Source organism: Barbus barbus (assembly GCF_936440315.1).
Source record: "Barbus barbus genome assembly, chromosome: 49".
Taxonomy (NCBI): Eukaryota; Metazoa; Chordata; class Actinopteri; order Cypriniformes; family Cyprinidae; genus Barbus; species Barbus barbus.
Window position 1 is genome coordinate 2,104,597 of NC_136727.1, and position 15,820 is coordinate 2,120,416.

At 35.7% G+C, this 15,820-nt stretch overlaps 1 protein-coding gene across 1 annotated transcript in view; it reads right to left on the reverse strand.

Annotated features, from left to right (window-relative positions):
• Window positions 1-13,879, reverse strand: part of LOC306867644 (receptor-type tyrosine-protein phosphatase S-like) — a 166,258-nt gene extending 152,379 nt beyond the window's left edge. The window contains exon 1 of the mRNA XM_079413433.1: window positions 13,626-13,879. The gene's annotated coding sequence lies outside the window, so the exon portion shown is untranslated. The remainder of the gene's footprint in view (window positions 1-13,625) is intronic.
• Between the last annotated feature and the right edge of the window lie 1,941 nt (window positions 13,880-15,820).

Below are 15,820 nucleotides of genomic sequence, written 5' to 3' on the forward strand. Positions count from 1 at the left end.
TCCGGCTCCCAGAGGCCTGTGTTTTCATGCTTGCATTACAAACAGTTACACACATCCATCAGCCCTCAAACATTCCCACCCCCACCAACGTATCTTGTCCTTCCCCCGCCTCCTCCATCAACCCCGTTCCCCTCTGTCAGCTGGGAATCTACCCCCGATCCTAACAGATGTCCCCTGATTTGGGCAAAATGACAACAAAAGGCTGGGCTCTGAAAAAGCCATGGCTTTCCCATCTTGCCCAGAGCTTTCTGCTCCCACACAAAGGCCAGCGGATTAGCAGCTTTTAGCACATGAAAAAGCCCCTCATACTGAAAACTGCCCCCTTAACTGGGCCCTGAGGTTTCTATAGGGTCACTATAAACCCCTTCAACTCTACTTGGTCCCAAACAAAAACTACCGAACCAGCATCCTGTCTTTGCCCCAACAAATTCCTACGCTTCACCAAGCAAGACCCCTGATAACCATCTTAAACCAGCACACATCAATGAACTAGTACCATGACATTTGGAAAGTGGGATATCTAAGATATTCAAGAGTAGTCTACCTTGGATTCATGGGCTTTATTGTTTTGGTTCCACTTAATGACTTGAAGGTATTTTGAAGGAGTCTAATTGGAGTCGCCCCAAAGAAAGGTCATAACCACTCCAAGTCTATCAAACAAAGATCCAACCCTTTAATCTGGTTCATTGGGGGGTCTGTAAACTATCGAGCCAAAGTGGTGAATAAGTAGACCAATCACAGATGGCATCTTGACCTCCAGCCATGGAGAACAGGGTGGGGACGGGTCTCCACAACCCTCCGAGGGGTCATAACTCAGATTGAAGCCAAGGTGGGGCGTGTTTATGACAGATCTGTATTGTCTAAACGTCCCAAGCTGGGCGGGACGCCCGTCAACCTAGAGTGCCAGCTGGTCATCATACTTAAAGAGCAGAAAGCAGAAAATCACTATGGTGAGGGTAAACAACAAGTGCCCCCAATAAAACAGCCAAACGTATCGAGGCCAATGGGGGGGCAGAGGTTGGGTGGCGGGTGTAGCATGGATATTACGCCCTCCTACCGTCATGAACACATTATCACGGCATCAGAGCAAGCGGAGCATATCATTGGTTCGAAATCCAGTCTTGCGGCGAGGGCTTTAAGCTTAGGGAGCGTGGGGAGAAGGTAGTAGCTTTTGGCTTTATCAGCCCCGCCGCAGTACTGAAAGCCCAGAGACCGGACGATCAGTCCTGCAGCGTCACGTAGGCAGCTGGCCAAGCGTGAGATGAAATTAAACTTTGAGCGAGATGGATCAATCCCATCAGCAGGGGCAGGTTTGCTTGGCATCTTATCTCAGATTTGCCACTAACCTGTTGGACAGAATGGGCAACATAGGGCGGAGAGTTAATATAATTTACCAGCAGAGGCTATTCCTCATCTTCAACAAGGCTTGTCATGGACAATGTAGCGATTTACTCGGGAACTCGTCCGAACAAGTGCTTGATAATTCCGTCAGACTGACCGGTTGTCCCTTGGGTCGTAGCGTAAGGCGGCAACCATGGCTGAACAGAGAGGCCTCGGCTCCTTCTGCTTGGATGTGCATGTGGATGCATGCGATGGTCGCATTAAAACCAGAAGAGCTCGTTTCAAAGACAGTGCACTCGTTCTTTTATAACCACCAGACAAATTGCACCCACCGTGAGCTGAAGAGCACCGATTTAGCACTCGGGACAAATTAAGAGGAATAAACACAATTAGCTGGCAGAGCTTAGGTGCTGGCGAACATCTCTCTTCCCCTCCCTTTTCTGCTGATAATGTGAGGCGCTGCAGCGCAGCTGCCATTACCGCCACCACTGCATCTGCCATTCAAAACCCAAGCTGATAATTGCACTGCTCTCCCCGTTACACAAACTCGCCTAATTTTATCTACAACTACGATCACATTGGCACACACTGGTTACAATAACCACTGTAAGAGGGAGCTTTTTGTATAATTGTTGTTTTGAAATTTCTGCCACTCCATTAGCATTTCCTGTGCTAAATCTATCCATGGCGCCATTGAATACAAGGCTGTGCGGAACATTATTCAATAAAATGGTACTTTAGCAAGTGCTATAAGATCTATAATGCTAAAAGAAAACTAAATCCAAGAGAGATACTGCTCATTAAAGCATGGCACACTTTATATTTAGAGTGATCATTAGCTACTCTTGCTCACACAAACAAGAGGGCTAAATATGTAACGCAAGCAAATGCAAGAGCACTGCCCTTCTCTTCTCTGTGAAGTCGGGAGAATATTTATTTTGCCATAGCGTGGCCAGAATTTCTCTAAGGCATTGTCCTTTGATCCCTATTTAAAATGGGGGAAAAAGGTTACAGCGATAAGTGTAGGAAAACAAAAAACTACACCAGAAGGAATAACTTTGCAGAAATGAATTTCAAAACCTTGGGGAAGACACCTTACAAAAGACATTTCCCCAGAACTCATATCCTCAGCTCAATTCAATTAACTTTTCGTCCAAAGGTGACACGGAGTGCACACGGGAAATCAAAGTTAGTTCGACAAAGTTTTTACATCCGCTGAAAAATTCCTTCATTCTAACACCTCCCGACTTCATTGATTTCTTGTTTGTTATTGCTTAGCGGCAAAAGAAAAATGAGCGAAACTACAGGTCTATAGACCACAGTCACGGCTAACGGCTTCTGTTTGGCTGCATTCCTGCGCATTTGTCTTAACATCTCTCAAGATATGACAGTAATCACCTATGATAAATCATCCAATTATAGTGACATTTAGAAACTAAAGCACACTTGTGAGTTCACAAGTTGCAACAAAAAACAAAGACTGCGAAAACAAACACGTTTGAGTCATTAATGCTTAAAAAGCTGGTACGCATTTCATGAAAGAATCAATGATGGCTGTCCTTTTCGAGTTGCTCCTAGAGTAGATCTTTGCCATCAAACTTATTGGATAAGACGTCAACAAAGTATAAATCGAAATTTCTTGGAGATCAAAGCAAATTATTAAGCCAAACTTTTCTCAAAAGCAGAACCAGAGCACTTCAGTCCAGACTCATTCTGATACGGGGCCCCTGAAGTCACATTAGAGTGATTAATGACCCCTGCATTATCTGTGACTAAACGAATCAAGACAATACCTGCACTATGCTTTCATGCTCCAGTCTCGCTCAAACCTTTACTATATGAGCCCATATACTTTCAAATGAAAGTAAACTGCTATATTCAGCAGGCCATGGCACAATGTAGCTGAAAGAAAGCTTATAGACAAGCATGTATCTGCCAGGAAAAGAGAGAAAATCCTCAATATAATAACTTTGCAGGAAAGACACTTGGTGAATAGAATCAATATTCTCTACAGTAATGACTTTTTCACACTTTCTATTCAAAACCATAATGCAAAAATGTGTAATATATTATGTTATACTCTATAAACTCCGCATTTGCAGCAAATGTCAACGAGACCATTACTTTTAAACCTCCAGAAAGTTACTTTCCAATTTTCCCCATTATCTGGGGTTGTCTTCAAATACTCAGAGACCTTGAAAAACATTAGTAGCCATTTTACAAAATAAAAACCTTGTTTTCTTTTGAAACTCACGGTGCATTCTGGTTTCTCAACCAAAAGCCCATTTCACAGATATTAATAAAGCATTAACCCTCTACTGCACCACAAAGTAAGTACACTATTCACTTTTCAAAAAATGCGACAACTACTGATTGGGGTCATGCTTCAAAACCAAAAACATTACAATAAAATAAATCCAAACTGCCAAAAGTGAACAGACACAATGTGACCATTCAATGCATTTCGTCATATTTTTTAAACTTTGGGTCTTATTGAACCCAAGCAGAAGAAATGCAAAATTTCAAACGTCCTCTATGAAAATTATTTTATCAAATTTGTTTATAATCACTCCTCATAAGAACTCAAAACGTTTTTGAGCTAATGAAAGTGTCAAAAAAACCTTAAGCAGAACAGGAGGAATACAACACAGCCTAACAAGCCATATTAAAACCGTTAGACTCAATTACCACAACTTATGTCGCCAAAAACTGCCCATAACGCACAAAAACATTTTGATAGACACAATGTGATTATATAGATACAATGAAATCAAGCATTTTCTCAATAAAATCTCTAAATAATTATATCTAAAGACCAGAAATTGTATAAAAAAAAAGTTACAAGTCTACATTAATTATTTTACGTTTTAAACTGGCCATTTAAATATCGTTTACTTACAATAGTTCCACGCGTCTCCAAGTAACTTTATTTCAGATCGATGCAGATGCGGTACGACCATATAATTCCTCTTAAAGCGTCCTGTGTTGCATCCATGTAAAACAGGAGGAAAAAAATCCAAATAACTCCTTGGATACGCGATGTTTTCAACGGGAGTAAACAGTTATCCGTGCCATGTCGAAGGCGTCCGTGCGTAAACTCTCCAAGAGCGCACGAAACTCCACGGACGCGCTTCAAAACGAGCTTTAAATGTCGGTCGATAGTCGATCCACCGCGTCCCAGAGCTGGATCGGATTCTTTTCTTTCAGGTCCCGGACTTCGACTGGGGGTAGGGGCAGTTTGGTAGGGGTTTCTTTAGCCCCCCTTTTCTCCCGCGCACCCTCCCCAAAAACAGCGGAGCAGGCGGGGGGAGGCCTCTGCGCGCTCACGTCACCAATCCGTAGTGAATGAGCGCGCACAGATGAGCTGCTCTGTCATTTGAACCCCCCTCACTAAAACCATCCCACCTCCAAAATAAGAAGACACGGGAGGGAATTAACTGCCCTTAAACGGATTCATTTAGCCAATTTGTTTTACAAGCGTACATATTTGCCCGTATGAAAAGAATGTTCTTGCACGGTCACCATAGTTTGATATTTATTGAAAACAACTACAGTTAACCCTTAATTAAATTAACCATGGTTTTACTACAAATAAAACCAAAAAACATGGTTACTATAGTTAAACTTTGGCAACCACAAATTAACCATGATTTTGCTACATTAACCATCGTTTAAGGGGAGACACTGCAGGCAAAAACACAGTTTTTTCATGCACCTGTCAGATTTTGGGCTTTTTGGTTTTTCATAAAGTATTTTTTCTAGTGGAAAGAAAACATTCAAAAGACACTGTTAAGTGTTTCTTCTATAGCACTTTTATTTAGCAATTTATTTGTATCAATAGATTTCAATTACGATACATATTTTTAAAGGCTGTTTTTCTCTCCTACACTGAGCCATATATCTCCACTTCAGTAGCACTTACACACACCAAACTTTACATCTTTATTCCTGTCTATATCCTGAAGGTTTTCACTGAGGGATTTGTTCATATATAATTTGCTTGATTATATACAACATTTTATTCCCCCAAAAATTGTGAAAATGTATTGTATTTTTGTAAGTATTTTCGGAATTATGGAGTGACAAAAAACAATTCCCTCTGTAAAAACTTTTGACTCTAACATGTCAATAAAATGAAATGAGAATTTTGAAATCAACTCCATCCAGTGTTTAGATTTTTGTTCTAGAAATGTATGCAAATTGGCGCATATTTCATTAAATAATGCCTCATTTGCATATTTAAACTTAACATTTTAGAAAGCTTGTAATACAATGCTTGTACAGTGCTTGTAATACAATTTTTTTTGCAAATATCAATGTAATCAATCAACTAGGTAAGTAAGGTGATAACTATTAGTTAATTTTTTTACCCTATTCACCTGCAGTGTCTCGCCTTAACCACGGTATTTGTGGTAAAACTGAAAAAAACAAACAAAAAACATGGTTACTACACTTTTTCTATGTTTAATTTTCTAAAGAGAAACCATGGAATGTTGTTTAGATTATTATAATTATGTTTTTTTTTATATAAAACAAACGATGGAACAATCATAATAATTATACTGTTCCAGTTTTAACATAAATAAAATGGTTTCACTCAGTGCTCTAAGATAGTACTAATACAGAGATTTACTATGCCGAATATTGAGTGTTTCCTAGAATTCGCTTTCGCCGTTCACGGCAATGACCTGGAACAAAGACAGCGTTATAAGCGGCATTCACACAGAAATCGTTTTTGAATGAAACTGTACAATTTTTTCCACACACACCATAATTTGACCGTTGCGCTCCCTTCCCACGCGTGATGCTCAAAAGCGCAGTACCAATCACTAGACCTCGCGTTTTCTGCATTATTTGAACTTTTTTCTTAGTAGAATGTAATGATAAAGTAATTACAATTGATACAATAAAAATAATATAGTATTAATATAATTTAAAATAATTCAAACTCAGATCAATATTTTTTTTAGCCCATGCATTTAATTATTTATTTTGTGATAATAGCAGACTGATTTTACATTATTACTTGGCGCATGATAACAATTAAAAAAATATTTACTATAGTCCGTAAGGAATAGATATGCCTAAAATGAGAAATATTTTATGAGTTAAGGAAAACTCGAAGGGTCAAACAATAATTTGCATTCAAAAAAATTGTATTGTATTGTTATGTACAGTGCAGTGTATTCAAATTCATATAAATATCAAATGCAGCTCACAGCTCCAAAATGCATTTTGAGCTGAGATCTTACTGAAAAATACATCATTGGGTGTTTATCAGAGACAGCATCTGTTTTATTCATGACAATAAATGATGAACGAATAAAATAAGTATCACAATACATATTGTGTTGACACACTGCAATTTAACGGCCTGCACCTATTACAGCACCAAACAATGAACAAAGGCCTAGTGCAATAACTCATACTTTACAGAGACGCCCTGGAGTATTGTTTACACGCATTTCTCTCTTTATTTAAGGGCCACTGTGATCTCTATCATCATAAAGGGCCGAGGCCCAATCAGCGGGAACGCCGCATAAAGCGTCGCTGTGATTTAATGTTGATTTGCCTCATGTTTCTTACTCACACTTGCCTAGTTTAAGCAGGCTTATAAATCGAGCGCTATAGCGTGTCCCACCTTCTCCTGGTGGCAGAGAGCTTTGTGTGGTAAATTTCAGTGGGGCTAAAGAGCCATTTGAGGATGCTGGGGGAAATGATAAAGATCACTTACCACTCGACATGCCCGATCCATAAGACCATAATGAGCATTGTTTTCTGGAAGTGATTTCATCTGCACTTTTTTAGTGTGTGGTTTAGAAATATCTATGTAGAACTATATAATATTTTTTATGTTGTTATCATGCTGCTGACCACTCGTTTAAATCCAATATGTAGTAGTTAGATATATAATTAGATCAAAACTTGGCACATTAGAACTAAGGACCTGCAAAAAAAACAAAACAAAGCTTCATTATAGCTACAATACGATCTTTTTTAGAAGATAAACACTTTAATAACAGATTTCAGCAACCAAGTAAAGCAATACACAAAGCTTAATTCAGTTTAGCATATGTAGAGCTAATAAACAAACAGCATTAACTCACAAAGCACTGTTTAGTGTCACAATCATTTTTAATAGCTTCCATAAGTAGCTTCAGGGCACAGACGATTGCATTGTATCTAATGGTTGTTTTTCTGAGGCAACTTTGAAGCTGCTTACCAAAAAAACGTAGCCTTTCTGAGGTGCTTTCAAAACTTTGGGCGTGTTTGACAGTGAGAAAAACGATGGGGGCTGATGCTTGCCGAGATTTGGGGGAAAAAACACATTAATTGTAGGGGGCCTCGTACAGAGCCTTGGGGACCTCCTTTCAAAACGCTACAGAAATGCAGTCTCTACATTGACAGAAAATGCAGCAGCTTTTATCTTTAGATCCACTGTGTGGAGAACATGCCTCTGAATACACAGCCCATCTTATGTGTGTGCGTGTGTATTTGTGTGTATTTGTCTACTGAAAGTGAACTGATCCATAGCCAGGAAGGAAAGCAGACTGACAGCTATTAGAGTGCAACTGTGCGGTCTTATCTGCTGCCTGATAGGAATCTACAAAGACCCACTGCAGAGATTATGAATTCATTACAGACAGTCCTCACACACACACACACACACACACACACACACACACACAGGGGTCTATATATTCACAGTGAAAGGAGAGGTCATTCGTGTTCACTATCATAAATATTAAACGTGACTGTCTTGTCGCTTTTGAACGGAGAATATCACTGTTTTTCAAAAGATGCAAAGGTGAGGTCATTCATCCCTCACAGGACCAGAGGGAGAGCAGGTTAAAATGCTAAAACGGCTAGAGATGTACTGTGCTTTCTGTAGTCAACGGTCAGAGGAATAAGGGGGCGTGTCTGCAATGTGAAATACGACACTCAGGGATGTCTGCAGTCTGTCTCTCTGCAGGATAACAGCAGAAAGACTCTTAAAGTACAAAAAGGCAAAAGCATTTATCAGAACTAAATGCGAAAACCAAACAACATGCTTATTATGAAGCGCAGAAGCACTGAGGCAATGCGTTTCAGACAGTGCCAAAGAGACTGAAAGAAAAGCAATGTCAGGTAGAAGAAGAGAATGGATTTGGAAATAGTTTACCTAAAAATACACTCAACCTCACGTCGTTTCAAAGCCAGACGGGTTTCTATCTTCCAAGGACCACAAAAGGAGATTTTGAGCAGATTTGTTTGCCTATTTTCCACACAAAAACAACCATAGAGTGACTGCACTAAACTGTATTTATCTTCAAATTAAGCATTAATTTAATCTATACATCACTTGCACTATATTCCCAGCTTTCAAACATTATACAAAAGCTTAGGGATAGACCAAAATAAATTATTATTAGAATACTGAATGACTTATTAAATTACTTTTAGTTATGATTAGAATATATCAGTTCTCAAATGTCACTTACATATTCTAATTAGTATAATCGATTTTTGTATTATTTAAATGGCTTTTATTCATGTTTTGAATGAGATTTTATTTTTATACTATAACTTTAGTTACATGTTTAGTAATTGTGTGTGCTTTTGTAAATATCATTAGTTTTTGTTTGTTTTAAACATTATAATTTAGATTTCATATATTTTTATTTCAGATTTATTTTTATTTATTTATTAAACTAAAAAAAATAGAATTGTTTTTGGCAATTAATTGAAATACGTAAATTTTTTTCATCTAATCATAATTTAGTTTATTTCAACTTAACAAAAATGTTTAATAGTTTTAGTTTACATTTCTAACCCTGACCTTGGTGTAATCAACTATTATTGATGTCACTGTTGGTGTAAAATGTTCCCGTTTCAAGATTTGAACGTGCATAAATTCAAATTGCTAAAATACAATTCATATGACATCAGAAATGTAGCGCATAACTCATATGGACTACATTTCAGACTTACATATGGTGCATTTTTATGGCCGTGTCTGAAATTTAACAGGCCTGGTCTCTATATACATTTGTTGGAAATGAGCAGGGTGAACATTCTGCCAAATATCTCATTTTGTGTTTTACAGAAGAAAGATTTCGCTGAGTTTGGAGCGATAAGGGTGAATAAATGATGACAGGATTTTCATTTCATACACATGTGCGAGGAGAGCAGGCGGGCTGCAGGAAAGACAGTAATGAAAAGAAAGGGGAGCTCAGGAGACGTGTGTGTGTGTGTGTGTGTGGAGGATGGCAGGTTGCCGCCGCTCTGTGCCGTGGATGTGTTGGCCTTATTTGGAGTCAGAGACTCTCTGGTTGTTTACCCAGCAGGTCAGAGGGCCATTACACCGCAGCACTGCAGCGCAAACACACCGCCTGCCACCGCGAGGAACTCATCAGCACATATCTGCTCCAGCCTGACACACACACACACTCACGCTCTATATCACAACATTTGTCTCATACAAACACTCAGCGTATATAGAGAGGCAGCTACTAACTCTCTCTCTTAGATACACATAAGGCTAGGCGATATAGCTAATATTTAATAAATATGTGTACATTACTTTCAACCCAACAGCCACTGTGGCAAAATAGATATGGAATGTTTAATACAAGCAGAAAAATGTAATTAAAAAGATGGAAATAAAATGAATGCAATTTAAGTTGGTTTGTACTTACTTACTTTAGTCATTTAGCAGACGCTTTTGTCCAAAGCGACTTACAAATAAGAAAAAGTAACTAAAACTAAAAGTTACAACTCTATAAATACTATACATAATCAAGAAAATAAAGAAATTAAATAAAATTGACACATGCATATAACAACATTTCAATACTAAACATATAAATGAAAAAACTAAAATAAAAAGCGATACTTCTATCCCTTGCCGGTGTCCCTGCCCAGTGGAGTCGCACGGTAGAGTTGATGGTCTTTACACTCTTTACTTTTGTCATTTAGCAGACAAAATTTTTGTATAAACGTGTCTGCCAAATGCATGCAACATAAACGTAAAACAAAAAGATTTAAAAAAGATTTAAAAAATCAAGTGCTGTCTTGCACAGTATTTACTATATATACAAATGTTTATAAGTTAGTGCTACATTTAATAATAATAATAATAATAATAATAATAAATATTATTATTTATAAAATATATTAATATTTATAATTATATATTAATTAACAGCATATTATTTACAAAAGACACAAAACAATATAAAAATAAAATAAAAATAATAATTATTAATAAAATAATTAATTATATTAATACAATATTATTAATTATAATATACTATACTACTACTACTATAAATAATAAAAAGTAAAATCAATAAGAATATTATTTTATTTTAATATTTAGAATACTACTATTACTACTACTACTACTAATAATAATTTTATAAAAAATTAAATTATTATTATTATTATTATTATTATTATTATATACAAATGCATTAAATTGTACAATTATATCATATGTGTATTATATGTTTGTTTTTATTATTATTATTATTATTATGAATAATAATAATAATAATAATACAATAAAAATATAAATGTATTACGTGTCAGTCCTCTGTCGTGTGTGTCTTGTGTTCCCACCTCTTGTGTCCATATTTGGTTTGTTTCCTGTCCTTGTTAAGTGTGATTATCAGTTAATTCTTGTCCAGCTTTGTCTCATTATCTATGATTATCCTGTGTATTTATAGTCCTATGTGTTCATAATATTTCTAATAAAAATAACTATTCATTATTTGTATTTTTTGTACCTAAGTAAAAAAAACATTGCCGAATGCACAATTTTTTTTTTTTAACAATTCATAACAATTTTTGAATTGCAATTGTTTTTCATTGCAAAAATCACAATGTTGGTCATCTAGACATTTTAAGCAAATAATCTAGAACATACTATCACAGAGCCCCAGACACACAAACGTTCTGCCCAATCTTGATTCCAGCTTGTGTCGGTGTGTTTAGGACTAAAGTCTCGTTTGTTTACACAATGGCAGGTCAAAGCAAACAGGCCCATGTGTCTGCGGCTCCCACGCCTGCACAGACCCGGCCGGGACAGGAGAGGATTTGCCAACAATGCACTATGGCCTCGAGCGGCTCTAACTCAGTCTGGCACAGCAGATCTGCAGCATTCAGAGCCGCGACACGCTCTTTATACAGAACTTCAAGGCAAACACATTCACAGATAACGGCACACAAAACCAGAGAACCGACGGAGAACCACAGAAGAACGTGGATTTTCTCTAGATTACAGAACATCACATACATCATGTTTTTTTTTTAATGAAAGCAAGATATATGATAGATAAGACATGATTACGAGCTTGAACACAAGCAAACGCACAAACAGAAAAGCGTACGTGACAATAACGGCGAGAAAGACTGATTATAAACATAAATACAAAACGATCCTCTTCATGAACACGACAGGCACTCTGTCTGAAAGCCATTAGCTGAAGACGTGAGAAGACATAAGGCTTTGATTCCCAAACACCATGAAATTATATCAATCGTTATTTTACTATTAGTTGTAATTAGTTATTTGAGATTCGATTCCAATCTGTTACATTTATTATAGTATTATAGTTTCTGTTTTCTTTTCTTAATTTTTTTATTCTTTTATTGTTAAAAAAAGGTATTTATTTTTTATAATATTTATAATATTTTTATTAATATTTTGTGTTTATTTTTATTTTTTATATTGTTTATTTTATTATGTTCATTTTATTTTTGAAATGTTATTAGTGTTTTAAAATATTTCCATATATTCCATTAATATTTTCAAATTGCATTTTTTATTAATAATAATAATAATAATAATAATACTGCTGAAACTGAGGTGAATAAATGTTCGAATACAGCTTTGTTTTGTTTTGTTCACAAAAAGTTTATTTCGATAATCACAATATTGCATAATTGTATATTTCTAAAAGAATAATAATAATAATAGAATAAAACAAATAAAAATCCAGAATTTCCAGATGCTAGCTTTATTTAGATTTCTTTAAATACCGCCATTACTAATCAGAGCTTTGCTAACTGAACAAAGCTAATTTATAGGCTGAAGCAACAGAGTTAATGCAAAAGTGGCGTAAAGATTAATAGCTTTATTTAACTTTATTAATTTATTTAACTGCAATTTCGTCAGACAGAGAGCAACACCTCGCTGAAACGAGACCCAAACAGATGAGTTTCTCATGTTCAATGATCTGAGGCGACCGTACAGATTCACGCGTGCAGATAAACACTGTTTCCCAGCACGAGGGAGACTGTGCAGCGTAATAAAGCAGAATGAGCTTCACTGCCGTATCTCACCTCTCAGCATTGCAAACAGCCTGGGGATACGAGTCTGCACGCGTCGACCTGCTCTACTCTGCTCTCCACTCGATGAAAAGAAACCGGCAGCGAGCGCAAATAATCGGCCCGTTTGGCCTGTAATACGCCACAGACTCAAGGCTAAACTCCCGAGTCAATGAGAGCAAACAACAAGGACACACTCGAGCACCGCTGTTAAAAACAGATCACTGAAGAGCTGAAAAACGCAGAAATTAAGCACTTCACCTCTAATGTGTGTCACATATGCCAAAAGCTGCTTTTCTGAACCAAATCAAGCCAAATAAAAAAGAAATTTGGCCTCAAAGAGTGAATACATGTGCATTATCTCACATTAAAGCACATGAAGACACACACTCTAAGCCTGTACTGATGTCAATAAGGATAGATGACAGCCTGAAAAATGCTATAAAAAGGTTTTTTTTTGCACAGAGGAATCAGTACTTTTAAAATGAAATAAGTAAAAAATAATTATAAAATTTAAAATAAACAATAAATTATAAATATTATTAATAACAATTATAAAAAAAAAAAAATGTATTATTATTTTAATTTGAAAAAAATTATGTTAAATGTTAATTTTTAAAAGAAATGTTAAATCACACACATACGCAAATTGTATGTATATATATATATATATATATATATATATATATATATATATATATATATATATGAATATAATATATATATATATATATATATATATATATGAATATAATATATATATATATATATATATATATATATATATATATATATATATATATATATATATATATATATGAATATAATATATATATATATATATATATATATATATATATATATATATATATATATATATATATATATATAAAAAAAAGCATAAAAGCTAGACCATAAATTAAAAAAAATTTATAGAGTCAAATAGTGTTTGATTTTATGAAGGCTTTTACCTCTCTGCTGTTTTTAATATTCCTTCTGTTTCATTCTTCGGCTGTTTTTAGTGGCGTTTTCTTCTGCGGCCTCGGTTGAACCTTGAGCAAAGAGGAGAAAGAAAGAGAAAAGCTAATGAAAAGGACTGACAAATGAACCGCTCCCTCCTGAGTTCAGAGCGAAGACTGCAGCTTTCTGAAGATGCAAGAGTGACTGTCTACAAGTCAACACAAGAGCCGATCGATGCACAGCTTTCACCATTTCCAGCCGTTTTTTTTTTCTGTTGTGATCATGTGTAATGAGGGCAGGCATTAATGTTATAAACAAGAAGATCACCTTTGACCTGAATGGCACACCAAAATATCACTAGTTTATAATTAACATTACCATGACTTTGAGCTCCTGTTATGCTGCAGGCGCATTATAGAACGCAAAAACAAAACCATGTGTTGTTTATTTTAAATGTTCAACAAAATTGCCATGTTATATGCCAATTTATCGCAAACACAACATTAACAGGACTTTGAGCTCCTGTTACACTGCAGACACTTTTTGGAATACAAAAAACATCAAATTAAATGTTCTTGATTTTAAAATGTTCAATTAAATATGTAGCTAGTTTATCACAGACATAACAGTAGCAGGACTCCTGTTGTGTTACAGGAAATTCCACTTTTGCTGGTTTATTGCAAACACAATAACAAAACTTTGAGATGCTGTTACCATGCAATTCATAATTATTTAGTATTATGCTCATTTAACTCATTTTAGAATGCAACGCAAAATCAAGTGCCCAATGTTTCGAAATGTTCAACGAAATGCCATTTTTGCTAGTTTGCCCCACACACAGTAATGACATTTTGAAATTTTTGTTGTGCAACAATGCATTTGTGTCGCATAATGAATTGCAGACACATTGTAAACACACTAAATCAAACTTCCTCGCTTCTAAAACGTTAATTTTTTTTGCTAGTTTATCTCTAACACAACAATAAAGAAACTCTGAGATCCTGTTGCGCTTCAACGCGTACTTCTAGTGTTGTATTATGAATTGCAAAAGCATTTCAGAAGGCAAAATCACAAAAAAAAAATCAAGCATCCTCGCTTTATAAGAAGGTTAACGAATTGCTATGTTTTGCTAATTTAGCTCCTGTTGTGCTACAATGCATACTTGTGATGTATTATGAATTGCAGACACATTTTGAATGCAAAACAAACACAAAATTAAGCGTCTTTGCTTAATTTGTTCAACAAAATGCCACTTTCGCTAATTTATCGCAAACACAACAGTAACACGACTTTGAGCTCCTGTTGTGATGCAGTGCATAACTGTGCGATATAATGAATAGCAGACACATCACAGAAAGTGGACACACACAAAAATAAGAATCCTCGCTTTGTTCAACGAAATGTAATTTTCGCTAGTTTATCACAACCACATCAGAAATGAATTGCAGACACTTTAACACAAAATCAAGTGCCCTCGCTTTTGAAATGTTTAACAAATTGCCATTTTCGCTAGTTTATCGTAGACACAACAGTACCATGAATTTAAACTCTTATTGCACTACAATTCATCCTTGTAATATGAATTGCAAACACATTTTAAAATGCAAATAAACACAATATCAAGTGTTCAATGTTTTAAAAAGTTCAGCAAAATACCATTTTCGCTAGTTTATCGCAAACATAAAAGTAACGAACTTTTGAGATCCTGTTGCACTACAATGCATACTTGTGTCATACAATGAATTACAAACTCATTTTAGAAAGAATCAAAATCAAATTTCCAGTGTTTTAAAATGAACAACGAAACGCCACTTTCTATAATCTATTGCAAACACAACAGTGATGAGGCTTTGCGCACCTGTTCCGGGACAATGCACACTTCTTGTCTTATTATGAATGCAGACACAAATTGGAAACCAAAAACACACAAAATTGAGTGTACTTTCTTTTAAAACGAATTTGTAATTTCGCTAATTTATTGCTGACTGTAACGAAACACGGAAATCCTGTTGTGGTACATTTCATAATCGTGTTGTATTATGATTTTCAGACACATTTTGCAACACAAAAACACAAAGTCAACTGTCGTCGCTTTTAAAACGATTTTTTACTTTTGCTAATTTTTTCGCTAATGCAACAGTAACGAAACTATGAGATCCTGTTGCGGTACAACTATGAATATTATGTCATGTTATGGATGCAGACT